Raw genomic sequence first — 26,563 nt, forward strand, 5'->3', positions numbered from 1 at the left:
GAAGCAAATTCCACACTTCTGGAGTAGTACCTTTGTCAGCTATCAGGTGGGATGTTATAAATGGATGAATATCTACAAGTTTTCTAGAGAGATAAACTCTACCAGGGATGTGTCTCTTTTGAGTCATTGATTTTCCAAATGTGGATTAAGAAGTAAATGAAATAACTAATGGCACATGTTAGTTATTCTAGTATATGATGGATGCCAAATTTCTTTGTCAAATAAACACCAGACGTACTAGAGATAACACTGTGTCAGATGTGGGTTTGATTGGTGCTCAGAAAATTGTAGTACTGTTGGTCATATATAATTAACTTGGATTGACTGAAAATGAGAATATGTAGTTAAAAAAAAAAACAGAAGAGTGATATAAAAATAGGTCCAGAACATTGTCAATTTAAAAAGGAAATCTGCAATAAAAACAAGTTATTGATAAAGTGTGAAATAGTGAAGAAATTAAACATGTGGAATCCAGAAATATTCTTGAATAAAAGATACAGAAGTTATTGAAAATGAGAAAGATTGGAAAGACTTTAGAAATGGCCAGATAAGCTGTCATTTTCAAAAACTATTAGAAGTCAGCGAAGAGGGAAAAAAAAAGAAGAATACTAGTAGGCACATTTTGGGGTTCAAAATTCATGTTTAGCTATACTTTACAGAGAAAATAATGAATAAACTATGAAAAGTGAAGAAATCATATATGTAAAAAGGAAAAAATAGTGGAGTAGTAGGTTTGCTTTGCAGCTACACAGGGGACAGACCAGAGAAGTTAGGGTTCAAATTCAGATAGTTTGTGCTAGTTTTAATAGAAAGAAGAGGTTGAACAGTGAGATAGGAACAGGATGGAATGAAAATGAAGATTTAGGAACAAAGCTCACCACAGCTGGGATTAAACTAAAACTCACATCACATAACGGATCCAAGACAAGGAGAAGAGCTGTCTCTTGACATGGGGGGCATGGTCGGTCACCACCATTGCAGTAAAAGACCTGTCATATGAAATTGCAGGTCCAGAAACAAGGAATTTTTGTAAATCCTTCCAGTAAAAGTAATGTTGAATGGCTGCAGAACAGCATCCATAGACTCTGACATCAAGGACCAAAGAAAAGGGACTTGAACAACAGGACTCTCAGACTCATTTCAATACTAAGAAAGGCTTTAGACAGAAGACCATGTAACAGATACCTTGGGAAGGTGACTCCTGATAGAACAACTTATTATCCTGTTTTACTGAAGCAGTAGATTTTTTAAATAACCTTGATTAAATATTTAGTAAAACAATAAAATGTGATAATTACATATTATTTAATAATGCACCACATAGGAATGCACCACATATTAGAATGGTGAAAATAGGAGTGAGTAAAATTTCAATACATGCTTTAAACTAGACAGAAGGGAGATAAAACAGTGGATCTCTAAAAAGAAAACTACAGGTACATAGATTTGCCAGTGCAGCCTCTGATCAATACATTTCAGAACAGATATTAATTCATTCTCTTACCATGGCACAGAAAACAGGGCAGTGGAATGAATGTCAATCAGAGCATCACAGAGGAAAAATTCTGAAGTGAGACTGATACTACAAAACAGGATTAAAATTAACCATCTCAATGCAAGATCAGGAACCTGGACATTATGCACATTTCTACTGAAAACAGGGAGCTTTTCACCTGGAAATAATGTAACAGGAGAAAAATTTAGATACTCCAATCTTTCTGAGAATGACAATGCGCTGTTACTGCTACTGTGTGGGTCTGTGGAAGAAGAACAGCAAATGCAAACCAAAGTTTTGTAAGGAATGGTGACACCACTAGACAAGACCCTGGGGAAATGACATCCACACACAGGCTTCTGTCTTGCAAGGAATTAAAAAGCAGAAACAGGTGTGAGGAAAGACAACTGGAAGCACTGTACAGTTTGAGGAGTTGAAGCAACTATGTTCTTAGTGGAGGTACAGAGCATAATACCAGGGCTGATTAAGTATCAGTAATGGGAGGTTTTTATGATTTCTACCTTCTCACAGTTCCTGATCATCCTTTGTGCCTCTGTTTACACATCCATGCATGCAAACACACAAAACTTATGCTTTTCCTCACTGGAAAAATGAAACTGATTCAACTAAATTACAGTTTGGTGTCAATGCAAACTCTAAAGTAATAGATAATGATTTCTTTATGTTTCCCATTTTAAAGCCCAGGACATCCCAACCTGGCCCCCACCTCTGATGTATTTCCTTTCCCAGCATGGCTGTTCTGTGATTGCACTGCAGCTCTGCTGTGCAGCTCTGGCATGAGCTTGTGTGTTTCTTCCAGCCCAAGATGGGCAGGTTGACAGCTCATAAAATAGGTAATGTCTCTTCCATGGTTGAAGCACGGCTGGAGCTGGCTGGAGTTGCCTACACATGGTGACAACACGCACAACAGTGCGTGTGCATTGATGAAAAGCATTAGCTGTCTCACCTTGAGTGACACATTAGCTGAGCTGGACAGTCAAGTGCATGTGGAGATTGAACAACCAGCCTCCAGGAATGTCCCAGTGCAGCCAGAGTTGCACTTGCAGAGGTCACCTCTGATGAAAACAGAGCTATATATTCAGCATCTATGTATTTTCAGTGTATATATATATATATATACATCTATATATTCAGCATCTTTCTTTGACTCAAATAATTAAACACTGTGTAAGTGCACACAGCCTTGCAATCAAGAACAATTCTGCCATCCCGTTTCCATATGCACAAAACTTTCATTCCTCTCTTGACAGGGAAGTAAGTCTCTTGCCATTTACTTTGATGTAGTCAAATTGATGTATGTTGTTAAATGTTACCTAGCAGCTGACATTAAATTGGAATGTACTAAAGAGAAAATGGCTAGCAATATTACTTCCTCAATTTGTACAAGGACTTATTTTAAAACAGAATGAATTGTAACTGGTTCTGAAAACCTGCAACTTTCAATTGCCAGAGTGTTTCTATACTTTAATTCTTCATAGAAAAATTGTTATTTGCATAATGCTTCTGAGAAGGAGAAAAATATGGTTTCAGTTTTCATATATTGTAGCACTGTAGAGAATGATCTCATTTCTTGTAATGTTGTATCCTGTCCCCAAACCAATAAATATTTCAAGTATTTAATGCATTTATCAACTCCCCTGTAAAAAGTACAGAAGAACCTATGCAATGGTGTCAAAGATATCTCATGTATTGAGGGAGTCTGAGCAATCTCTTGGGTGATTCTCCACCTTGAAATTTAGCTTTACATCTTATCCAACAGCAGGGCAAGAAGTGAATTAATTCTGTATTCTCCCAGGAAACCATATGCTGGTTTTGCTTGTAGAAATTCAATTCTTCTAGCAGATAGATGTTGTACATTTTTGCACCATGTAAAATTTCACAGGTTATTCTTATCAAGAAAATATGAGAACATTATTAAAGATGCGATATGTGATTTAATAACAAAAACACACCTTTAGTTAAATTGGTCCAGGCACATTTATTCCTTTCCTTACAAGTAATGGCTTGTACTAGTAAATACTAAATATAAAAGAAACTGCTTCACTCATTTTCTTTAAGTTTAAGATATTTAAGGGAGAGTAATTAGGTCAGACAACTTAATATGAAATTTCATAGGACTAAGCTATTTGATTTATATACCCCACTGAAAAATACCATCTACTCTGGATTCTTACACTGGAAATTCTTGTATTAAAAAAAAAAAAAAAAGGCTTTTTTTTGTTTTTTTTCCCCCCATGCATATAGACAAGTGGGCATTTGCACTTACAGGCATCAACAATACAGATAAGGATCACAAGACCATTTTAAAAGCACCTTATGGTGTTGGGAATAACTGCAATACAATTAGCATCAAATGTATGGTCAGAATGAATGTCATCTACCGAGACATCAATGGCAGGAACTTTGGCCAGAACACATAACATTACATTGACTAGGAACAACACACCAGCCAAAAAAAATGGGTTTTGGTATCAGAAAAGCAGGGTTTGAATCTGAACCACCAGCAAGGTACACACTTGTGAAATGCAGCAGAAAGGAGCTCAATAACTTTAGCAGACAAAATGAAGACTAAAGGAGATTTTTTATGAATAAGGGGTTAGAGAAATGCTATTTAAGGTAAGGGACAATCAGGGGCAAGAACCAATGTATGTTACATTTACAGGCATAAATATGAGATAGTAATAAGGTGGAATCTTGCCCAGGGGAACAAGGTAGCTAAACGACCCTCTCATATAAATACTGAGGACAAGAAATGAAATATTGCTACATAGAAAGATCAACCACTTTAAAATTCAGCAAAATTATGCATCCTTGACAACTGATATTCAAGAGAGATCTGAAACAAGTATAATAAAGTTGTTGTATATGAGAAAAGAAGCTGTAAAGATCTGTGATTAAAATAATAAGACTGATTGTTGTTTTAACCTGAGGAACATTACTTAGAGGTTTATTCTTGAGTTTTAATTTGAAAAAGATTGTTGGAACTTTCTTGTTAGTATACCCTCTTCCATTGAGCATCATGTGTAATGTCTACTGGTGTCTTTTAGACAGATTGAACAAAAGCTCTATAAACTGGAAATCAGAATCTGAATTTTATTATTTTTAGTTATTATTTTTAAGATCAACTATTAAGGAGGTTTTGTATTTGCTATGTATCAGATTTTTAAATCTGATACTTAAAATAGATATCATTAAATTTAGTCCTTCATTTTTCCTAGTAGCATATCTAATGGCATTTCCAGTGTTAGGAACTAATTCCATGATTCTTTATGACCTAATGACACAGATCTCTTTTGTTGTTTTTCCTCTGTTCCTTTTTTCTTTTGAATCTAGCATAAGTTCATTGTCACTAGTAGCAATCAATCCCCTGCATCAGGCATCTAATTCAAAAAGGTGTTCAAAATCCTTGAACTCTTCCATATCCATGTTTTTGGCACTGAAGTTCAAGGTTTTGAAAGGGACTAGAGACTGGCAAAGGTTCTTCGAGCTACCCTTGCTGTCATAGCAACCCATAAACTTCGTAGAGGAACCAAGTGTGATGTGAAAGGTCTCTGCAGAGCTCCCATGAGCTGGGTGGAGAGAATGGAAATCTCCCACTCTGGTATGCAGAATGTGAAGCTGAGTGCTCTGTCTGATTTGCATTGCCACCAAGGTGCACTCTCTATAGTTGGGAATTTGGCAAGTGTTCATTACATAGAGCAATCCTGTAAAGAGCTCCTGTTTTTCTGGGTTTTTTTTTTCTTCTCTGAAGAATAAGGTGCTTTTATTTATTTAACTGCAGAAATTAAGACATACTTCTTTAACCTAGGTTTAACCCAGGCTCTACACTCATTACTAGACTCTTAAATGAAGCCAGGAAAGGCCTATGGGTGCTGTATCCTGTCAAACTTGATCTCTACCTGCACAGCAATCTGCCATCATCCATCTTCAGCTTTCACAAAATAAAAACTCAGTAGGAGATAGTAAGAAGAGGCAAGAAAAAAATAAGGAGAAGGCTCTAAAGGAGCATATGGCAAAGGTGACTTATTTCAGAAGAAATGCAATAGTAGTACAGGCTGTTGAATAGTTTTTAAAGAGACTCCTGTCATCTGCTTTTAATTCAAACCTGCCACATACTTATATTTTTTTATGTCCTAAAGCCTCTGCATCTGCAAAATGGCATATTGCTGCAAGTATTTATCAGATGCTGGTGCAATGACCACTATAATTGGTGATCCAGCTTTTCTGGATCATACTACACAGTAAAACACAGGGACAAAAAGCCCTGGAAGGTAACCTTTGTCTACCTAAATAGGGACTAATTTAGGTGGTAAAAATAGTGATTGTTGTCTGTTTAAGTGTGCAACTGCTCTTTGGATACAGTTGTTGGGGACTTGTTACAACACACTTCAGTTTATCAGTCCATAGCAGGACATTTTCCCCTGAAGTTTCATTTGATTTATTTCTCAGACACAACAATGAACACTGAGCATCTTCTCTACACATCCCCTGTGCTCAGAAGCATATCTTCCCTTTTGTGTTGATGTGCTCACTGTCACCTGAAGCTGCTCCCCTACATCCTTTTTGGTGAGTGTATGAGAATAGAGGGAAACTGGGTACTAGGGAGGCTTTTCCCAATCATATAAACACATTCCTGTTATTTTTATATGGTCAGTATATGTTGCTTAAGGTGCATGTAAGTAGAATGATGGGAAGTTCCTGGTTAGAGGAAATTGGAATAAATAATAAATATATCTTCATGGAAATGGCCCAGGGGAAGACAAGAGGTCTAGGAAGAAATGCAGTGAACTATTGCCTGCCAGCCTGTTTCAACCCTACCTGCCCCTGAAAATCAAATAGCAGTAGGGCTGCAGCTCAAAAATCCCCAGGTCCTCTGGGACCCCCAGAGATTGCCTGATGCAGGGCTCCCACATCCCTTGCATCCTGACAACAGCCCCAGCATGCCTACCTTATGAATATCCTCATTACACACAAACCTGGCCTTTCCGTCCTCCACAGCACAAATGCTTCCTTGTGGGATGTGAGTTTTCATCTCAGCAGGGGTGGAAGCGAAGAGAGTGGGATTTGTGATCCCTGGGGAGAGACCAGCCCTACAGGAGCATCACAGTTTTGTGGTGCTGCACCCCTCAGCACTGGGCAGAAAGCCACAGCCCCTCAGTCAGCTCCAAAAGTGTCAAACTACTTCAGGCAAAATCATCGTAATCCCCAGGTAAACTCTGATCTCCTCTTTATCAGGTTTGGCTGGAAAACAAAACAAATAATTAAAAAAAACAAAACACAAGACCTAAATGTTATCTATGTCCTTAATTATCCTGTTCTAGTGAGTATTTTATTCCCTGTCTGGTCAGAACATTAATTGTCTTCCTAAATACAGCAAAAGTTAAATCCTAAGCACCCAAGACTACAGAAACAGTATAGTGATCAAGCTTAAATGAACATATTAATTTTATTCATGAACGCTTTATACAACTCCATATAATAGAAATCAAACAAAAAACCTGTTTCCAGCTTTTAAAGCTGCAATAAAAAAGCTTTAACATTATTAAGGATAATTTATTAAGTTTAGAACTACTTTTTTGCAGTAATGAGACTGCTGTGGGATTATCTGGTTTCTCATGAAGCACCTCAGCTTGTTAAATAAGTTAATAAATGACTATGCATTAATCAAAGTGACAAGGTTATGAAGAGCTGAGTATGTAAGACAATTCTGATGAAAATATTAATCAGTATTTAATTAGAAACTTAGGGGCCATAAATAAAAAATCATGGGAGAGACATTTATGCAAATTGCTTTGAGTTGTATTTGCTTTAGGAAAAAACCCTTCCTTTCTTTCACCGTTCTCTCCTTTCTCTTTTTAATTTCTTTCCACACTATACATAGCAGAGTTGCAGTGACATCACATGGATATAAATAAGCTTATACTGGGTTTAATTTTTCCCAGTTAAGAAGGTCTACATTTGAATTGTGCTTTTCCCTCCCTTGCTTGAATGGAAGATAATGTTTTTCAGATTCCTAACTTCCAGACAAGTATAAAGAACAAAAAACCCCTGAGAACTGAAAAGGGATAGGATTTCCATTTCTGCTATTTTACTCAAGATACATGTCACCTTTCTTACACAGCAGATTTTATTATTTGTTACACTAATGCAAGAACATTACCTTCAGTAAACCTATTTTTTCTATTCACTGGTCTTTTTCTGTCATGGCTTATTTATGTATGAACATGACTGACTGAAGCCAATGTTATCCACAACTGACAAGTGCTAGACCTACAGTTCAATCAGCCCCTTCTTTGAGATAATGTCAAGGGTTTGAAGTAATGGGACAAAAAAAAGTGGAGAGAGAGAAAATCAGGGTCAAATTGATCCAATTCTTTGCATATAAAAAGGATTCTGCCTAATAACACCAAGCTCTTATTTGCTCTCCACACCCAATACAGCTTAAAGAGGTCTAAACCTGGCTTTCAAGTAAATGTGTGACTGACATGAAAATACTGAAGTTTTAAGTGGTTTCTTCAGATGTTTCCTTCCAAAGTGTTTCATTGCATTGTAGTGTAAACCCAAGATAAAAAAGCACCTGGTACCCAGGGTTTTTTGCTTATTTTTAGTGAGATGTTTAGAATGAAGCACCCAGCAATGACACAAAATTAGTTCTTCTTTTAATTTTATTTTATATTTGTTTAACAAATAATTTGCATCTGTTAATAAAATTAAACCTGATAAATGAATGATGCAGCTCCTTTCAGTGATGCTCCCAATTCCCATTTCCAATATAGCAAACTGAGTACCTGAATATATTTCTTTACATTAAGTCTCCACAGAACACTGCAGTTAACATAAATATTCCTTCAAATTTACCAGCTGCTTCTGTGCTGCAATATATATCAGTTCTGGAATTTAATAACATAGTTTACTGAACTTCCAGAAGATAAAGAGCTGAGCAGTAGTCACTAAAGACTCAAAAGAAATTGTGGTATCTTCAAGCATTAAGACAGCAAATCTTACCTTTATGTATTTCCTCCATCTCCCAGTTAATAAGCCTCAGAGTTTTATGTGAACACAGATCTATCCTTTTTTTTTTCCTTTTCCATTTTTGGTAGATTGAGACAGACCTACACATTTCAGCATTAAGAGAGGTTTTAGGTTTTTTACCTCTGTATCACATTTTCCAGCCACCTTTACATTTACTTTACATATTGAATGACCCAAAAACCAAATTTATCACCTTCCCTCTCTAGTACAAACTCAAAAGTAGGAGGCCAAGTCTTCTGTGTGGGCCGTGAACTGCATGTTGGCTGGTTCTGTGGTAATTCTAGTATATTCTAACTTTTCTGTGAACCCAGTAAAAAGGATAGCATGTTCAGTAGAGTCTTTTTTGCTTTCAGGCTCTGGTGTACTTGGGGTCTAGCAGCCCTGGCTGGTACCCCCTGATCAGCATAGCCTCAGAGCTCAAAGATGTGAAAGCACCCATGACAATTCTTATCTGCACCTTTTCCCATGAATGAATATGGGGTCCAGAGTGCTCTGGAGAAGAAAAACACAAGAGGTAAAATGAAAGCACTGGGGTACATAGCTGTCTTTTGAGGTGAGCTTTGGCACAATTCCACACATTCCTAGCAAAGTCCAGGTTTATCTGCAATGTGCTCAAACACAGGTTGATAGTGTAGGCATCAGAAATGGATGCAAAGAAGACTTGGACGGTCTCTACTAAGCCCCTAACATCCCCAAGAGTGTCAGGCTGCAACAGGCAGGATTAGGTATGCTTCAGCGGTAGGGAATCTTTGTACACACAGTGTTTTGGAAATTTCTCCCTTCTATTATGGCCTTTCCTGTAAGCTTACATGATCAGTGACAATTCTTACTCTAAAAGACCTGGTGCTTCTGTGTGGCTCTCCATAGACAAGCATTTAACCTCTCTCATATTCTTGCTCAGCTCATGAAAGGTGTCTATGATGTGAGTAAGCAAAAGCAGGATACTGAGCTTGGTCCTGCAGCTTTGTAAACAGCAAACTTTCTGTCTCCTGGGCTCAGTCTGGGTCTTTCCATCAAACCAAAAACCAGTGTATACAGCCCTCTAGAAGGAAGCATATTGGTCATGATCAGTATGGTCATATGCTGTGGATGTTTTCTACCTGGGCTTTCAGCAAACCTTTTGATACAGACTCCCACAGGACTCTCCTGGAAAAGCTGGCAGCCTGGGTTGGACAGGTGACTCTTCATTGGGTAAAAACTGTTGGGTGGCCAGGCCATGGTGGTGCATGGAGTTACATTCAGCTGGTGAACAGTCAAGAGTGATGTTCCCCAGGGTTCAATACTGGGGCCAGCTCTGTTTAATATCTTTATTGATAATCTGGATGAGGGGAGAGAATGCACTGTCACTTTGTAGATGACACCAAGCTGGGTGGGAGTGCTGATCTGCTGGAGGGCAGGGAGGCTCTGCAGAGGGATCTGGGCAGGCTGGATCATGGGCTGAGGCCAGTGGTGTGAGGTTCAACAAGGAACCTGCCCTTGGGTCACAGCAACCTTGGGTCCTGCCCTTGGGTCACAGCAACCCCGGCAGCTCCACAGGACAGGGCAGAGTGGCTGGAAAGTGCCCGGTGGAACAGCTGTCTAAACACAAGCCAGGGTGTGCCCAGGTGGCCAAGAAGGCCAATGGCAGCCTGGCCTGGATCAGCAATGGTGTGGCCAGCAGGACCAGGGCAGGGATTGTCCCCCATACTGGGCACTGGTGAGGCCACACCTCCAGTGCTGTGTCCAGCTCTGGGCCCCTCACTGCAAGAAAGACACTGAGGAGCTGGAGTGAGTCCAGAACTGGGAAGAGTCTGGATCCCAAGTCCTGTGAGGAGCAGCTAAGGGAGCTAGGGGTGTTTAGCCCAAAAAAGGAGGCTCATGGATCTTACCATTCCCTAGAAGTACCTGAAGGGAGGCTGTAGCCAGGTGGGGGTCAGTCTCTTCTCCCAGGAAACCAGCGACAGGATAAGATGACATGGCCTCAAATTGTCCCAAGGCAGTTCAGGTGTACATAAAAAATTTCTTCATGGAAAGGATTGTAAAGTATTGAAACAGGCTGCCCAAGGAGGTGATGGAATCTCCATCCCTGAAGGTGTTCCAGAAATGACCGGAAGTGGCACTTAGTGGTATGGTCTAGTTAACTGCTTGGTGATCGGTCAAAGATTGTGCCTGATGGTCTTGGAGATCTTTTCCAACATAAATGATTATGTAATTCTGTGACTTGTTCTGTATGTTATCTTCATAGTAGATAGACTCCATCAATAAGTATCTCTTCATAAGCAGCACACACTTGGGTTTCTAGATCTGAGTACTAGAACCTCAGACTGCTCTTGCCTTATGAAGAACAATGATTGCCTAGGTGACATTTGATTGAGTCATTAGTAGGTCTTCTGAAACTGGCTGTACGGAATGACAGAATGGATACTTAACAAACCTAACACTACTTCATTTTCTGGCGAGGCCACGTCTGTCTATGTCTTTCCAACAGAACAGGGAGAAGAAGAAAAGTGCAATCAGAAAAATAACCTATCTTTAGTGTACTACTCAGGTACAATTGCCTTCAAACACAGAAGTGAATGGGGTTGCACAGCAAGTACTTCCCAATCCCATGTGCCTGTGTTAGCAGGACACCTCAGAAAATTTTACACAGACAAATAAATTATACCTTTCCTGAGTTTATGTATCCACACTGATGGCTAGTCAGAAATTAGTAATTACGTTTCACCTTCCAGAAAATATTTCAGTAAACAGTGGAATTTGGCAAGCTTCCATGGTTTAAAATCTTATTGGGAAGAAAACACCTAATGTACAACACATGAAAGTGCACATTTGTTAGTGCCTGTTTTTTTTGTGTTTGAGTTTTGTGAGCATTGGAGGATGAAAGCAAAATCTGGAATGCTTCAGTAAAGGAAATAAAGATAATCTCTCAAGTTCTTCACTTCTGTTCAGGCAAATGATAGAAGTGATCTGGGTACAACACCAAGCAAAAACTGCTGTTCTGCAGCTACTCTAAAGTGTAAGGTAATCAAGGCTCATTAACCTCACCAGGAGAAGATTTGATACAGTGATCACACCATGGCTGGGACGTGGTCTGTTTGAGTCAGGAACTGCAGGAGAATTTCAACACAGACATCCCTCTGCACTATGATGCTGGAGAAGTTGAAATACTGAAAATGGACCATTTCAGTTCCTCTATATAGTGTTTCTGCATTTTCCAGGTTTAACCAGTGAATTCTCTCTCATAGGACTTCCTAGAAACAGGCAGAAGCAAAGTTCACATACATGGCTTCACGGAGGGGAAGATGTAGACAGGACTTTTCCCACATCTGAAGGCTCTGTGTGCCTAGCTGCATGCTTTCTTACTCTATTGCTCATCCACAAGTGTGTATATATATCACAGTTTAGAAAAGTTAGTCTTTATCTCTCTCCTACCAATTCCAATTATATAGTCATGGGTTGAAGTGGCATCCCACTGGGATGTTTTGTGTGCTTACTGATTTTGCCTGGTCCAATTTTTACTTATGCTGTGAATGCAGTGAAAAGTATTCAAAGGTTGGGCAAGAGCACAGACAGAGGTGGTACAACCACAGAGTCACAGACCTCAGCTTGCTTTGATAGTTTGCTGATATTAAATATCTTCGCACTACCATGTTAGGAGGTATGCTGAGCCCTTTTTACATACACTTTTCCTTGCATTTTTTCCTTTTATTTTTTATTTTTTCATAATCCTTTTCTATACATGCTCTTTAATCTGCTTCCCAGACCCTGAGTATGCACAGAGGTAGCAGGGAGAGTTTGTATGAACACATAAAGATGGATTTCAGGCTCCTGATCCCTTCCTAATCACTGCATTCTACAAGGTGCAGCCTGATGAATGGCTAGATAAGACAAAATATAACAGAAAATCCTGAAAGTGTAAGAAGAAAATTCTGACACGTGAGAATGCCTGCTTTGGAGTGGAAAAACTTACTGGGGGGAAGAAAACCAGTGGAAAAGTGGCTGGGGAGGCATGTTCCAGAAATTATAGCAAATGGCCTTTTTTGGAGGCAAGGGAGCTCCTCAAGAAGTCATTAGCAATCTGGAGAAAAACAAGTATGTTCCCAGGACTAGAAACAGTAAGTATGGTGAGCCTGCCTCCAGTGGCTGGCTGGTGGCGCAGGGAGGTGCAGGCAGGTAGCAAAGGTCTCTGCCCAGGTGCCCAGTGCCCGCCCAGCTGTGCAAGGATGGTGAAGAGGCTCTGGCACGTTGCAGGCAGCACCACATGCCAAGGATGAGCTGGGGGTGCTGCCTGACTCCAGTCCTGCCCCATGGGGTTTGTTCTGCACACAGTTAAAATCACTGCAATAGTGTGCAGGCAAACACTGGTTTAGGATGTATCTGTGGTGGGGTCACCATGAAGTATTTTACATTTCTGAAGAAAGCATTCATGAGAAAGTAAAGAGCAAGTTATTAGCCCTTTAAATACAAATAAAGCTTTTCTAAACCACATCAAATAGAGATGGGCTTGGGTAACACTATTTGCACTTTGTAATTTTATCTGAACTTCTAAGGTATCTTGCTCAAGGCTCCTCTATCCTATCTGGTGGTCTGAGACCCAGAAACTTCTTCATTTCAAAAAATAACCTCTTAAAGAGGACCTAAGAGTGTTTTCATTTTCTAAATATTATTCTGAATTCTATTTCTTAAGTTTCTTCATCTATAAAATGGGAGTATAATTTTTTTCACAACTTATTGGGGTTCATCAATGGATGACCGTGCATGTATATAGCTATACGTGCAAGGCCATATTCTATTAAACTTACTCGTGACCCATTTTTAGCTGTGAAAAGTGTTCCTTTTTTTCCACCAGAGTTGCCCAAAGGTGAACAAAACAGGTGAACAAAAGTGAGCTCATCCTCACAGTAAGTTGAAACCTTTGTGCTAAGTGCAGCAGGGTTACGGCAGACCTCAGCTCTGTCACCTTTGAAAGGTCTAATACCTGCCTTTGTCTGGAAAAGCTGTAAGTAATAGGGCTGAGGTCTGTAGGAATCTAAAGAAATAATTCAAAACCACAGTAACTTTCATAAGGAATAATCTTCTTTCTCTATATTTTAAGAGACCTATGAAACCCCAGAGAAGCCTTGGAGGTCTTTCCTCAATAAATTGAACTCTTCTAGAGCAATTCTGAAGCTTTTGAGTTTTGGCTCAACTCTGACCCTTATTTGCCAGCACTGCAGGACACTGAGCTTGCCCCAGTGCTTAAAATGAGAAAGATTTCTTTTTCTTCTGTGATGGGAACCATGGCACCATAGTTACTACTTTTCTGCTCCAGAAGAATTACTCCAATAAGGCAAAGCTCATAATCACTGGCAGCAGCCTAAGGGCAAAACATTTCTAATTTTTCAGGAGAAATCACTGCATCTTGCAGGATTGCTGGCTGTTATTTTGTTTAAATACCAGAGATGTCCACTGAGAAGATGACCTTGAAAGCACTACCATAAAACGTTATTTTTCAAAATATTTTAAAATGTTTTTTGCTGGTGAGAGGAGCCACTTAATCATTTAAGATACTGCAGGTCTTTCAGCATATTGATCCCTTTTCCAAGACCATCACCAAGGTTTTGAATGCGCTGGCAGAATTTTATTGAGACAGTCAAGATAAGTAGGTTGAAATATCAACCTATTTCTCTTGCAAACATTAGGAGGGCCAATGTTGTCATCCTTGGGGTTGGAGCCAGATTGGACACTGGAAAGAGAAAATACACAAAGTGAAAACTCCTGTGGTTTGGGAAGTATTCCCCGGAGGATTGTCTCAGCTACTGAGTCTGGCTGAGTTGCACGTGGGCTTTTCATAGAGGATTTCCAAATGATTCCTCTGCATTCTGACTCATGGCTGTGTTCATGAACATGTGAGTTTTACCTAACCAGAAAATGTAGCATTCTCTCCTCCGCAGGCTCAGACCTGACCCTTTGCTATCCCCGCATGAATCCTCTCTCTGTGTCTTGAAGGAGTGATTCACCATGACAAAGGCTGTCAGATCCAAACCAGTAACTGCCACCTCTCTAGGTATGGCTTAGATGAAGTATGTTTCCATGCAGTTACAGCTGGCACCCAGCCAGCTGCAGCAGAGTTTTGCAGTGCCAGGGAGAAGCTGCATGTCAACTCAGAGTTGCACAACACTGTAAGATTTGAAGGCTTTCTAGCTGCAAATGTTGATAAATATAAACATTTTACACTTTGATAAAATAGTTATTGACAGAGACTCTTAGCAAATATGATTGATTATTGTCAGTCTGGCATTGAGTAAGGGACTGTCTTTTATGGTATGTTCCTACTGTTTAAAGGAACAGTTCTTAAGGTTCTGGCTTACACAAATAAGAAGCTGACTCCATTGCAGATCTGCTCTCAGCATTACTGAAACTAAAGCCTCCAATGAACACAGCTTTCGTGGAAGACAAGGCTTGAAGGGACATGGAGATCAGACCCTGCTGTCCCAGGCAAATGTATCAAAATTTATTGTTTTATAAACAGAATAAGCAAAATGTAAAAACAGATTTATGTCCCAAAGAGAATGAATGGATGTTAAATACTTCAATACAATGGCAACAACAACAACAACAACAAAAAAATGCTGCTAATTGCTTGCTCAGTTTTTTTCCAGGCATGGATATTAGACATTCATTTTGAAGTCAGTATTTTCTCTTAGCTGTGACTGTTTTCCATCTTGGCAGTAAAGCACTCTGCTTCCCAAGGTATTTACAGAGAATGGCCATGTCCCTTTATCCACTGGCAAAGACAAGAAGCTGGGAGTCTGGCCCTTTGGATAGGCTACCACTGCCCTGGCAGTTCTAGGAGCCTCCTTCTGCCCAGCTCCCATCTGAGCTCCTTCCTAAACAGAGGAGACCAGACTTAGGTACTCATTTCCAGATGGGATATCTGCAGTGTTGCACCCTCTGACATGCAAAAGATATTTCATTCTAATGACACCACTAGGCTAGGGTTGCATGTTTTTTTGTTGTTTTTTTTTTTTTCCACAGGCCTGTTTTATTTGTAGCTACTTTATGCTGAGCAGAGGGTCTTAGGACTTTCTTTTGTCACAGTGAACAACCTTATAGCAGAAACATTTGTTCCCTGTGAGTGAGATGCAACAGCAAATTGTACACCACATCAGTTGGTTCCAACCACAATTTCATCTGGTTCTTCCTCTGAGATCCCACTATCCCCTTCAGTGCCAACAATGCTTCCTACACCTCCAGCAGCCCCCAGCCAGCCCACTGTAATTGCTCATTCCTAATTTGAACAAAGAATGTCTTCACAAAAATAGCAAGAGGAAGCCTAGATTACTGACTGCATTTTTACACTCCTTTCATTCTCATTTGCAACCTTTTCACCACACACTCCTTTCATTCTCATTTGCAACCTTTTCACCATACACACCTCCCCTACTTCCTCCTTCACTACATTAACATGCATTCTGTTCCTCCCCACATCTTCCAGCCAAGCAGACTTTTGTCACCAAACTGATGGCCATTACCATGACTTGGAATTTATATTTTTATTGTATAATCAAAGTTCATAAGCAATCTCACAAAAACCATTCATCGCCTGCCAGATCTAGGGAAAAATATCTTTGTCTTATGCAACAGAAATTTAAAAAAAACAAACAAACAAAACTATACCCAGCTCTTCTGCCTCCTCAGGTTTATTTCATATATATATCATATATATATCTTTTAAAACCAAAAAAAATAAACCAAAGCAAAACCACCACACAAAACCTCCCACAATAACAGAACAATGTCTGCCACTAAAGACATTTAGCCACACTCAGCTGGAAAGTTAAGTTTCTGAAAATTTATGAGCCCGCTAGGAATGAACTAGTCCCTGGAGAGAGTGAGGTTAAGCCTCACTTGCCAGGGGTGGCTTTTCTCATCCGTCCAGTGTCAGTAAACAATCCTGCTGGCTCAGAGCAGAGAGGAAAGAGAGAGGGATGGAGCTCCTCACAAGGACAAAGAAAAGGTAATGGCAAGGAAAATTGAATTTTGGAAACTTTTACAGATACTAAAAAAATGAGTTCAGGATCAGTCTGCTTAGGGCCACCTTCTGCACACCACAATTTTTTTGGTAGTATTCTTGTATCCTCCAAAGAGCAATCTGTAAGAGATGAAGCAGAGCGCTGCAGCAGTGGGCCGATGAGCACTGTCAGCAAGGAAACATAGGAAAGTCCCACCTGCACCATCTTGTACCAGTCCTACATGCAGCACTGGGGCTCTTCCCACCTGCCAGCAAACCCCAGCCATGCTTCTTGCTCCATGGACCCTCGGGTGGGAGCTACATCGAGGTTTGCCATCAGCTGCACGTCTGGTGGTGGCAGAGTACCTGAGCTGTTGGCACCCACCCTGGCGCTCGCAGGACAGGTCTCATGTCAGTGTTACACTGCAACACCTGCCACAGGGGCTTTGGACAACGTGGACACACAGGAACAAAGCCACTGCAGAGGCTTGTATGTATTGGTCTGTAAGACTTCTGCAGACATGGTCTGACTGATGTTCAACCTGAGTGCCCCAGAGGCACAGACATTCCCTGATACCTGCTGGGACCCATGCCTGCTCCTTCTGTGACACTTCATCACCCAAGAAAGCCAGGCTGGAAAGGGCTATATCTCATGGCACCTGTATACACTCAGAGAGTCACACACAGGCAAGTTGTTCCTCGGCCTGGAGGGTCAGGGCTTCCCTGTAGGATCAGTATCTCCCTTCCAGATGATGGTGGTGGGTGTGTGCTCTTTGCCTCTTCCCTGAACAAACCAGCAGAGTGGACTCAAAACAAGAAGCCCATCTCCCAGGAGATTCATCTGCTGCATGCAGGTCAGGGGTAGTTGACACCCTGGTCAGGGGCTTGTGTGACAAGCTTGGTGCATTAAATATAGGTACATGAATGTATGTGGCATCATGCCTCCTGCCCTGTTGCTTGAGGTGTCAAGTGGGGCCTCCATTAGTTTACAAGGGATTGCTGTTGCAAAACATGTCAGCATGAGCACTGTTCTCAGCACAGCTTCATTGCTTCTTCCTTGCTTTGCTGTGGTGAGAAACATAACATGAAAAAATCAAAGAGCAAATTGTCACATACTCTAAAAGCAGGAAGGCTTCTAGTCTAATCTCCTCTGAATTATCACAGATGTTACATTTCCTCTAGATATTGTTTCAAGTCTGGAATCTGAGCATATGAAGCAGTGGATGAGTTCTTCTGAGTGCCACAGCAGCACCAGCATTTTCCAAGCTGTACATCTGTCATCCTGGAGCAAGTCTTTGTGTAAGTGGCAAATGGTCATGATGCTGTAAATTCCTTTCTGGGTCTTTGTAGTTATTGTTGTGCATGTCCTGTTTTTCATAATTATGTGATAGCTGGGTCAGTGTGAACTCCAGCAATGAAGAGCAGAGAGTAATACAGCAGATCTGGCACAAAAGGAATCCTGTAATGAGATGTATGCATTCAAGGTTTACTTGTTCAGCAGTTGTTTTTTCCACTCATACATCTTCTCCTGTTATACAATGGTTATCTTCATAGAATAAACTTTCGTTTAGAATAAACTTTAAACTGGATTTTAGTTAGACAAAAATGACTTAACCTATAATTAACCACTGAAATGTATATTATTATCATCCTACCCACCTGTACACAGAACACAAAACCAGCATGAAGTGCCCTGTGCTTTCCATTCCTTGTGCCACTGAAAATACTACAGGAAAATTTATTCCCCTAGTATTGTATATAGAATGAAAGACAGAATGGCATAGAAAAGAAAAATTAAGAAAAACTTCATGCTGAAATAAGCTAAAATACAAAATGTAAGGGGCTGATACTGGTCAAAAGACAATTCTGAAAGCTAAAATTTACAGAAAATTTAGACAAAAAACTTTATTGATTTGTTTTCAGTATGAAAAACTGAAAAAAAAATGCACCATAACAAAAAGGTTGCTGTGCCACAAGGCTGACTAGAGCCCCTGCTGCTATCATAATTGCAGAATAGTTGTGTACGTACTAAAACAGGACATTCCTGTATCCCATATAACTCAGTATTGAAAATATCTGCCTGCAAAAATGTTTGCAATTATATAAACTATGTTTAAAAAATTGCAGAAGAGAATTTGTTTTTTCCTCTGTATATTTTCTATATTGTAAGTGGCTTATTTGAATGATGGTATATTGTGATTTGTAGCAGAGGATTTTGTGTCTGGAATAATGAATTTTCTCCTAATATGCTCACTTTAAGCATCCACTGAGAAAAAAGTGTATCACACTGTAGTGATGTACTGCAACAGCAGAGAATTTCATATTAATCATATCATGTGATGCCAAAGGCCCTTCTGGCATTGTCTGAGATGCTGCTGTAGAGTCACTAATTTTGCATTGTTCGTGTTGATAACTTTATCTGAATACAAATGTAAATACTATAAACAAATTCCAAATTAAAATATGACAGGAAATCCTCCCTCCTCCTGAAAAAGAAAGCTGATATTTAATTTTTAGACAAGCAGTTTTCTTCTTAATATCTTCACACACATAGTTCACAAACAGCTTATCACAGGCTAAGCTGAGATGAGAACAAATAGGATGCTGCCAGCTGCTCTGGGTAGCCACTGATGGGGATGCTCTTACTCCAGGGGAAATATACACAAGTCTCTCTCCCTGCTCAGAGAAGGAGTTACTCCACATAGTCCATAGGCAAGAGCATGCTCTCAGCTTGTAATCAAGAAACAGCTGACGTGGTCTATCTGCATGCCAAAAATTGCTCCAGAAGAGCTTTGTACTGGACCTTATTCCAGGCAGAGATTTACCCTGGCGCCAAGGGGGATTTAATTTCTCTTCTTGTTCCCTGTCTGTTGCCCCTTCCCCCTGCCCTGCACAGTATGAGTCTGTATCCAATTCCCCAGTTTCAAATATCCATGAAGGTGAGCACAGCACCGGTGACACAGGAGGCCCAGTGGAGCCACAGGGGAGAAGGAATGGAAATGGAAGATGCTGGTGCCTCTTTCTGGCTGAAGATGTGTGCCACCAGCCTTTCCCCATCATGTGAGCCACCATGCAAGGGTATAGAATAGCATTCAGAATGAGGCGTGCTTGCACCAGCCCACACACCTTCACAGTCTATTCACATACAGAGTTATGTTAACACCAGTGTGTTCCTAGGTGTCTCATTAAAACAATACAAACTTTAAAAAGCAGAGATTAAGCTAAATCACTTAAAGCAGTTACGTCCTTTTATGACTATGCAGAGCTGTTCCTTACCATTTGGAGCTGAAAAACACCAAATTATGGGCTACATATACATTCTTGGCATACTGTTCTTCTTTCACAGTCAGTAAATATTTTTCTAATCTTCATCTAAATTTGCTCAATATGCTGTTCCCACACTGCTGATAACAAACCTTTGGAAACTAGTACTCTGCAATAACAGCTTTTCAGTGTTCCCTCTTCAAAATGCAAGCCTGGATTGTGGTGAGGGAAAGATCTTGCCTTAAAAGTGTGCCAGCACTGCGGGGACATTACTGTGGCAATCAGTGCTGAGATCAGCTGCTCCTGCAGCCACCTATGGGCACAGCAGTCTGACAGTAGTTTGACTTGGGTATAGCCAGCAGGGTGCCACAGCAACATGAAACTCAACATGAAAGCCCTGGGTGAGCAGTGAGGTTCACAGCTAACCTGGTTAGAGCTCTCAGGTTCTTCAATCACTCTGCTTGCTTTATCCAATCTTATTGAAATTGGTCAAAGTCATCACAGGATCATCAAAGCTAGAAATGCACTGAAGGAATACCCGTAGGAAGGAGGATAGCCTGTTCCAAATTTGACAGTGATAACTTCCTGGTGAGGAAAAGGATGTTACTAAGAAAAAATAGAGAAAAAAAAGGTGTTGATTGCTTCAGCTTAAAAACCCCACAATAAAATATTGCATTGTTTTGAAGTTTACTCTTTTCTTCCCTTCTTCCCAAAATATCATAGCTATTTTAAACTAGGAGATAGAAGTTACAAAAGGGAGAGATTTTCTTCACAACTTTTGCCTTTTAGAAAGCAGACATTTCTTTTTCTTTTTACACCATGTTTTGATGTTGTTTAAAAAACAAGCTTTTGAAAATGAAAGGAGGGTTGATATTAAGGATTCCATACCTAGTCTTATATTTCCATTCTTGTTAACCCTGTTAACCCTGACAGAATGACTTTCATAGTTTCAATACTGGCTGTCCTTCAACAAGATAAAATTCTGCTAAGCCTTAAACTCTGCCGGTCTCTCTCCATGTTGAAAGTTCAAAGAAAGGATAGACCATGCCTTTGTAATTTCCCCAAAATAAACTGGAATAATTTTAAATTTTATTTTTCTTCTCAACTTAAAATTATTCATTACCCCCATGGAGAGAGTTTCAAAGGAACAGTTTTGGTTAGGTAGCAAACTTTAGGGGTAGGAGTATGGGATATTCTTTGCACTTTTATAGAAGACTCATGGGTCCTTTCTGTATTTCTGTGGCTTCCTCAGAGTTTGCTGTTTTATTCCTGTTCAGTCCCAGGCTGAATTTCTCCAAGCAAGGACAAGTTCCAGAGCTGCTCAGGATACCACGTTTTCTAAGAGGTTTCCATGCTGCCCACAATTTTAGTGACAGAGCAGCTGAGAATTTTCCAGAACTGGCCATGGGAGCTCTGGCCCAGACTCCTGGGACAACAATAGTATTAAAGCCCTCTTAAAGGCAGTAGCATAGGTTTTTCCAAAACCCCAAGCTCTTCCCCTCAGACACTTTTCTTCCTCAATAAAAATCCAAACTCCCTTCCTTCAGCTACAGCTTCTTAAATAAGGCATTACTGGCCAGAACAAATTCAGTATCAAAACTTAAGTGAAGGTCACAGCTACTCTATAATGCAAATCAAAACAAAATTTATAGACATGGCTTCTTCATCAAACCACTTGGTACACCATTCTTCATTTTGACATGCCTTTTACAGGCATGGGCGTAAAAGGTCCCGTAGTGGCTGCGTGGCACTTCAGCCTGTGACAACACGCATTCAGATAACAAACATGCTTTCTCCCAGCAGAAAGAAGCTGGAGGCTGGAGGGAAGGGAAACAAAATCATCCAGCTTTTCCCATCCAACTCTGTGGTTCTAGTAAAAACACAACCTGATCCAGATTTCTGAAGTGTTTTGAATAAAACCTAACAGCTACGCACCCACAGTTCTTTGGAGTTCTGTAACAACCAAAGTAAAATAAAGTTCGCCTCATGCTACAACATCTCAAAAGTTCAAGGGCATTCATAAAAATAACCTGGATACTTCAAACCACCTATGATTTCAGATCACCAAAGCCTGAGAAAAAAATAACTGCATCAACCTGTCCCTTGCATTTTTCCAGTAAAAATAAAAGCCTGTATCAATGCTGGATGCCAGCAAATTGTGCAGGCTGAATAACTGAAAGGAAAACCTTTTTTATAGACTTGCAGTTCAGAGCTTTTTGGAAGCAGCAACTCAGCAGGGTAGTCCATAAGAATTGTAAATCCATTTACTGCATGTTTTAGATCAATTTCACTCTGAGTTCTTGTACAATATTTCAAACCTGCTGAACCCTCGAGACATTTTTTTCCTGTGGTGCCTTTAGAAAAAATCTCTCAATCATCAGGAAACATTGTGTGTTTTCCTTCAGAGCCGTGACTTGTGACTGGTATTTTAAATACAATTAAAACTAAGGAGCTGAATGTTGAAAATAAAGCAGTAAGTAGATCTTTCACAAGTTCCTTCCTTTCTTGCCATACCGTTGCTTTTGTCTTATTTTCAAACAAATGACTGATTCAATTTCTTGTTATTGTTCTTTTTTCCACTGCCAGGTCTTAATTGCAGCCTGAAATACTGCATTGATGCATTGTTAATTTTGTCCTGCCTGCATGGACAAAATTAACAATGCATCAAAAATTAATAAAACTATGTGCAGTTTTTTACTTCAGTTCACTTATCTGCCAAGTTATGGCTTGGCAAACGTCTTACCAGGGTCTGATTTTTCTTGTTTACATCTAAGTCTACTGTCACTGCCTGCTGCTCTTCAGTAATTTTCCTGAAGTTTTGCCTTGCATCCATAGGAACATTTTGAAAGCAACATGGAAATTTGCTACGACAGCTGTGAGCTTTAGCCCCTCTCCTCTATATCATAATATGGCAAATAAAATTCCAAGAAAATATTGGTCATGAGTTATTTTTGCATCAATGGTTCAAGGGGTTTTATTCATATGATTACTTTGAGGGTGTCTTAAGGGATGAAAGAGTTATTGCTCTGCAATATTTGAATAAGTGCTACAGCTCGGAGTAAAACCACCAAATGCATGCAAAGCTGTATCATCCAGACTGATACATGTAAGCACCTACAACTGCCTGTAACAATCAATTTAGGTTATAAACTGTATGTTGCTGTGAACTCAAGGCTGGTCTGCCCACGAAGGTAGTGTGAAGGGGGGCACAGGCTGGAGTCTGAGTGCCCACAGCCCAGCAGCCGCCACCAGGGTCATCATGAGCTGCAGACACCAGGCGGGTGCCATGCCAACAGGTTCCCAGCGACTGCAGTCAGCTCCCAAGGAGCCGACCTGGAAAATGGAAATCACTCAGAAGGTGACTCTACAGTGAAGGTAGCCTGTGGGTGAAGCTTGTGTGTTCTGGAAGCTGCTTCATCACTGTGAATGATACCTACCACCCACTAGTAATTGCTGGACTTGGGTTACTGTTGTTAGCACACAATGAATTCATATTACACAGACCCACAGGTCTCTGAACATCTGGTGCTGGTTTCCACTAGAGCTAGGTCAGCTTCTTCTATTAAATAACACATTTAATTTTGTCACCCATATTACATCAGCACACAGATTTCAGTGTTTTCAGTATTTAGAATTATTCACTGAATAATGCATGGGAACATCTTGCAGACTGTGTATTTACTTGTGAATGCTGTGCCACAACTACTGCTTGCTCAATAGCTGGACTGTGTGATTGGTCACCAAAGTAAAATAGAATTTTTATCCCCAGACCAAGAAGTATTTTCAAGTTGCATGTTTTAAAAATGAGGAAAATCAGTCACATGCACTTTTTACCAATACCTGTAACATTTCCAATTCCTTTGCACATCCTTAAGAAAATAAATTTTATGTGTTTACATGTGCCATCAATAAAATGTGAAACAAAACTACAATTGTAGGTAAATAAATAAAGTCAGCTTTTAGCCTAGCGGCAGAATGCTTACCTAGGAAATGGGAAATCTGTGATCAACTTCCTTTTCAGCCTGAAGGCAATGCAGTCACATCCCTGCAGCTCCTGCAGGTCCATTCCTCCCTAGCTGAGTCTCCAGGTAGGGACATCCTTTACACAACACTTTGAAAATTTTCCTCTTATGAGTCAAAATTATGAGTTTCCTGAAGCTAGGGGCTGGCAACAAAAAAAAAAAAAAACAACAAACAAACAAACAAAAAAACCAAAAAAACTCAAACAAACAAAAAACAAACAAACAAACAAAAAAAAACCAAACCAAAACCAAACCAAAAAAAAAAAAACAACCCCCCCAAAAAACTACCCAAAAAAAAGGAAAAACAAACAAAAAAACCCCTAAAACAACAACAAAACACAACAAACAACCAAAAAACCAACCCAAACAGTAAAAAACACAAAAACACACCAAAGAAGGGAAAAAACCCTAACCAGCAAAACCCAGCCAACAAAACAAACCCAAATCCAATCAATCAGCCAACCAACCAAAAAAAAATCTAACTACCAAAACTAGTAAAAATAAAGAAAATCTGATTTTGTAACTTTGTAATTGGTTGGTGGGAAACCTAGACCCAAGGCATTTTTCTGGAGAAACCCTCTGAGCTGCACTGGCATAGTGAAAAACATCTTCTAAGCAGCAAGATCTGCTCACCCCAGGACAAAGGAGGTCACTGTTCTCTGTGTCCTGAGGGGATGTAGAACAGCCAGGGTACAGCTCTGATTCAGGCACTAGGAAGGAGCAGGTAGAGAGGAGAATATCTGGCTTAGTATCTCCCCCAATTGACTCCTGATTGCTGCTTAGCCAATGTTGGAAATTTGGAGCTGTGTTATCCTTCCCATTGATTGACCAAACAACTCCTGTTTTGACTCTGAAACAGCCTGCCCATGATGGACACCTAGATCTTTAGATAGTGCATGGCCTATACAAAAGTCCCAAACTCTGTACCTGTCCCCTTGGCCCTATCTTCAATTACTTCCCTCTTCTGGTAATAATTCTCATGTGACTCTCCCTGGAAGCAGAGGGGAAATGCAGGACATTGTGGGGCCTCAGAAGACCTGATAGGAACCTTGCCTCCCTCCAGCTCTGCGTGCATCGAAGGGGACAGGGAGGACTCCAAGGCTAGAGACAAGGAAAGGTATGAAGTCATCCTTCACATTTCCAATGAGAAAGTAAGGTTAAGTTTGCAACAAATACCTTTCTGAAAGGAGGGGGAAGGTCTTCCAGACCTGCTATAAAAACAGAAAAGCCAAAGGTGAGGAAATGCCAGGGAGAAGCTCTGAAGGTAAAAGTTTTATAGAGAGGGAGAAGTATAAGCAATATTTGATATATAAGTTTTTATTATAAAAAAGCAACAAAACAGTGGAATGTGACAAAACCCAAACCCTTTGCAAGATCCCATGTTTCTTACAAAAGTTTTTGATTTTGTAAGTACCAGGAGTTTAGCCTCAAAAAATTATGGTGGTTTCTGCACTATATTCTGTGCTTTGTTACCCAAAACATCCAACTATAAGAGACAGTGACAGAGAGAAAGACATATTGAAAAACATGTCTGTATTTTTTCTCCAAGTGTGCTTGACTCATTTGAACGAGAAGGTACAATATGGTGTCAGTTTTTCTGTCTTGAATAACTGAACTCACACATATTTTCCATTGTCTACCTTCACCTGTGGTATCCACTGAACAAGAAATATTGAACATGAGGACAATGCTGTGCAGCAGAAGGTGCTGTCAGAGGAGCAGAGCTACTCAGTGATTTGCCCTTGCAGCAAATCCATATCCACAGAGATTTCCTGGTATTGCTCCCTCTGTCATTGGATGGGTTTCTTTTCACAGTCATACCTTTGCTTTATGGCAGTTAGTCCTTCCTTCTGCCTCTATGCTTTCCTCCATCTTTTTTTCCCTGCTTCATCTTGGCTTACATCTTCCCTTCTGCACTTTGGATTTCTCTTTGCTTATTGTACTTCAGAAGAATGGTAAGCCTCCTATAGGGAAAGGTTCAACTTGACTCATTCCTTCCTCAAAGGGGATGGAATGAGTCATTCCCTGGTCATGTTGCCCTCCCTTATCTCCCAAGAACCAGAAGAATACATTGGATAACCTCAGTTAAATATGTGTTAAACAAAATCAAATTTTACAAGGCTTCACTGCTTTTTGTACAGACCCTAAAATCTCAGTGTAATGTAAGCATGGTAGTAGCTGATTCCCTTCTCTAGGCCTGCCGCTGAGCAAAAGCCAGAAGACACAGTAGCCACCCCAGAGCTATTCTTGTGGCCGAGGACCCCTCTCAGATGAGTATCCCAGTGAAAATGGGGAGTGAAGGGCAAAGGAAGCATCCCAAAACACTCTTCATTCTGCTTCAGAGACAGTGGAAGAAATCCCTTCTCCAAGGGCTGGGAACAGTAGGACAATCACAACTTACATAACTTCTGCTGGTGAAGCTACAGTGACATTACAAGGCATGTCAAACTTGTTGGCAGCACAAAGCCCACATCTCCATTTAGCTGGAGGAGTCCTGCCCAGCCACTTGCCACCCACCTAGGATAATCAAATGCATTACCTCAAGCACATTATTCCTGCTTTTTTGGTGGCATTGAGATGTATTGTGTGTCAACATTAAAATGCAAATACTCATGCAGGCCTGGATGCTCTCCTGCTTAGTTGGGGACACAAGCACTAAGAAGCTGCTTGAGCAGTGCCGGTTCTAGTCACTTTGTCTCCCTTCACTGAGAAAAGTCCTAGAACACAACCCTGTGCACAGAGACGAAGATGCTTTTA

This window comes from Vidua chalybeata, chromosome Z (genome assembly GCF_026979565.1).
Source record: "Vidua chalybeata isolate OUT-0048 chromosome Z, bVidCha1 merged haplotype, whole genome shotgun sequence".
NCBI lineage: Eukaryota > Metazoa > Chordata > Aves > Passeriformes > Viduidae > Vidua > Vidua chalybeata.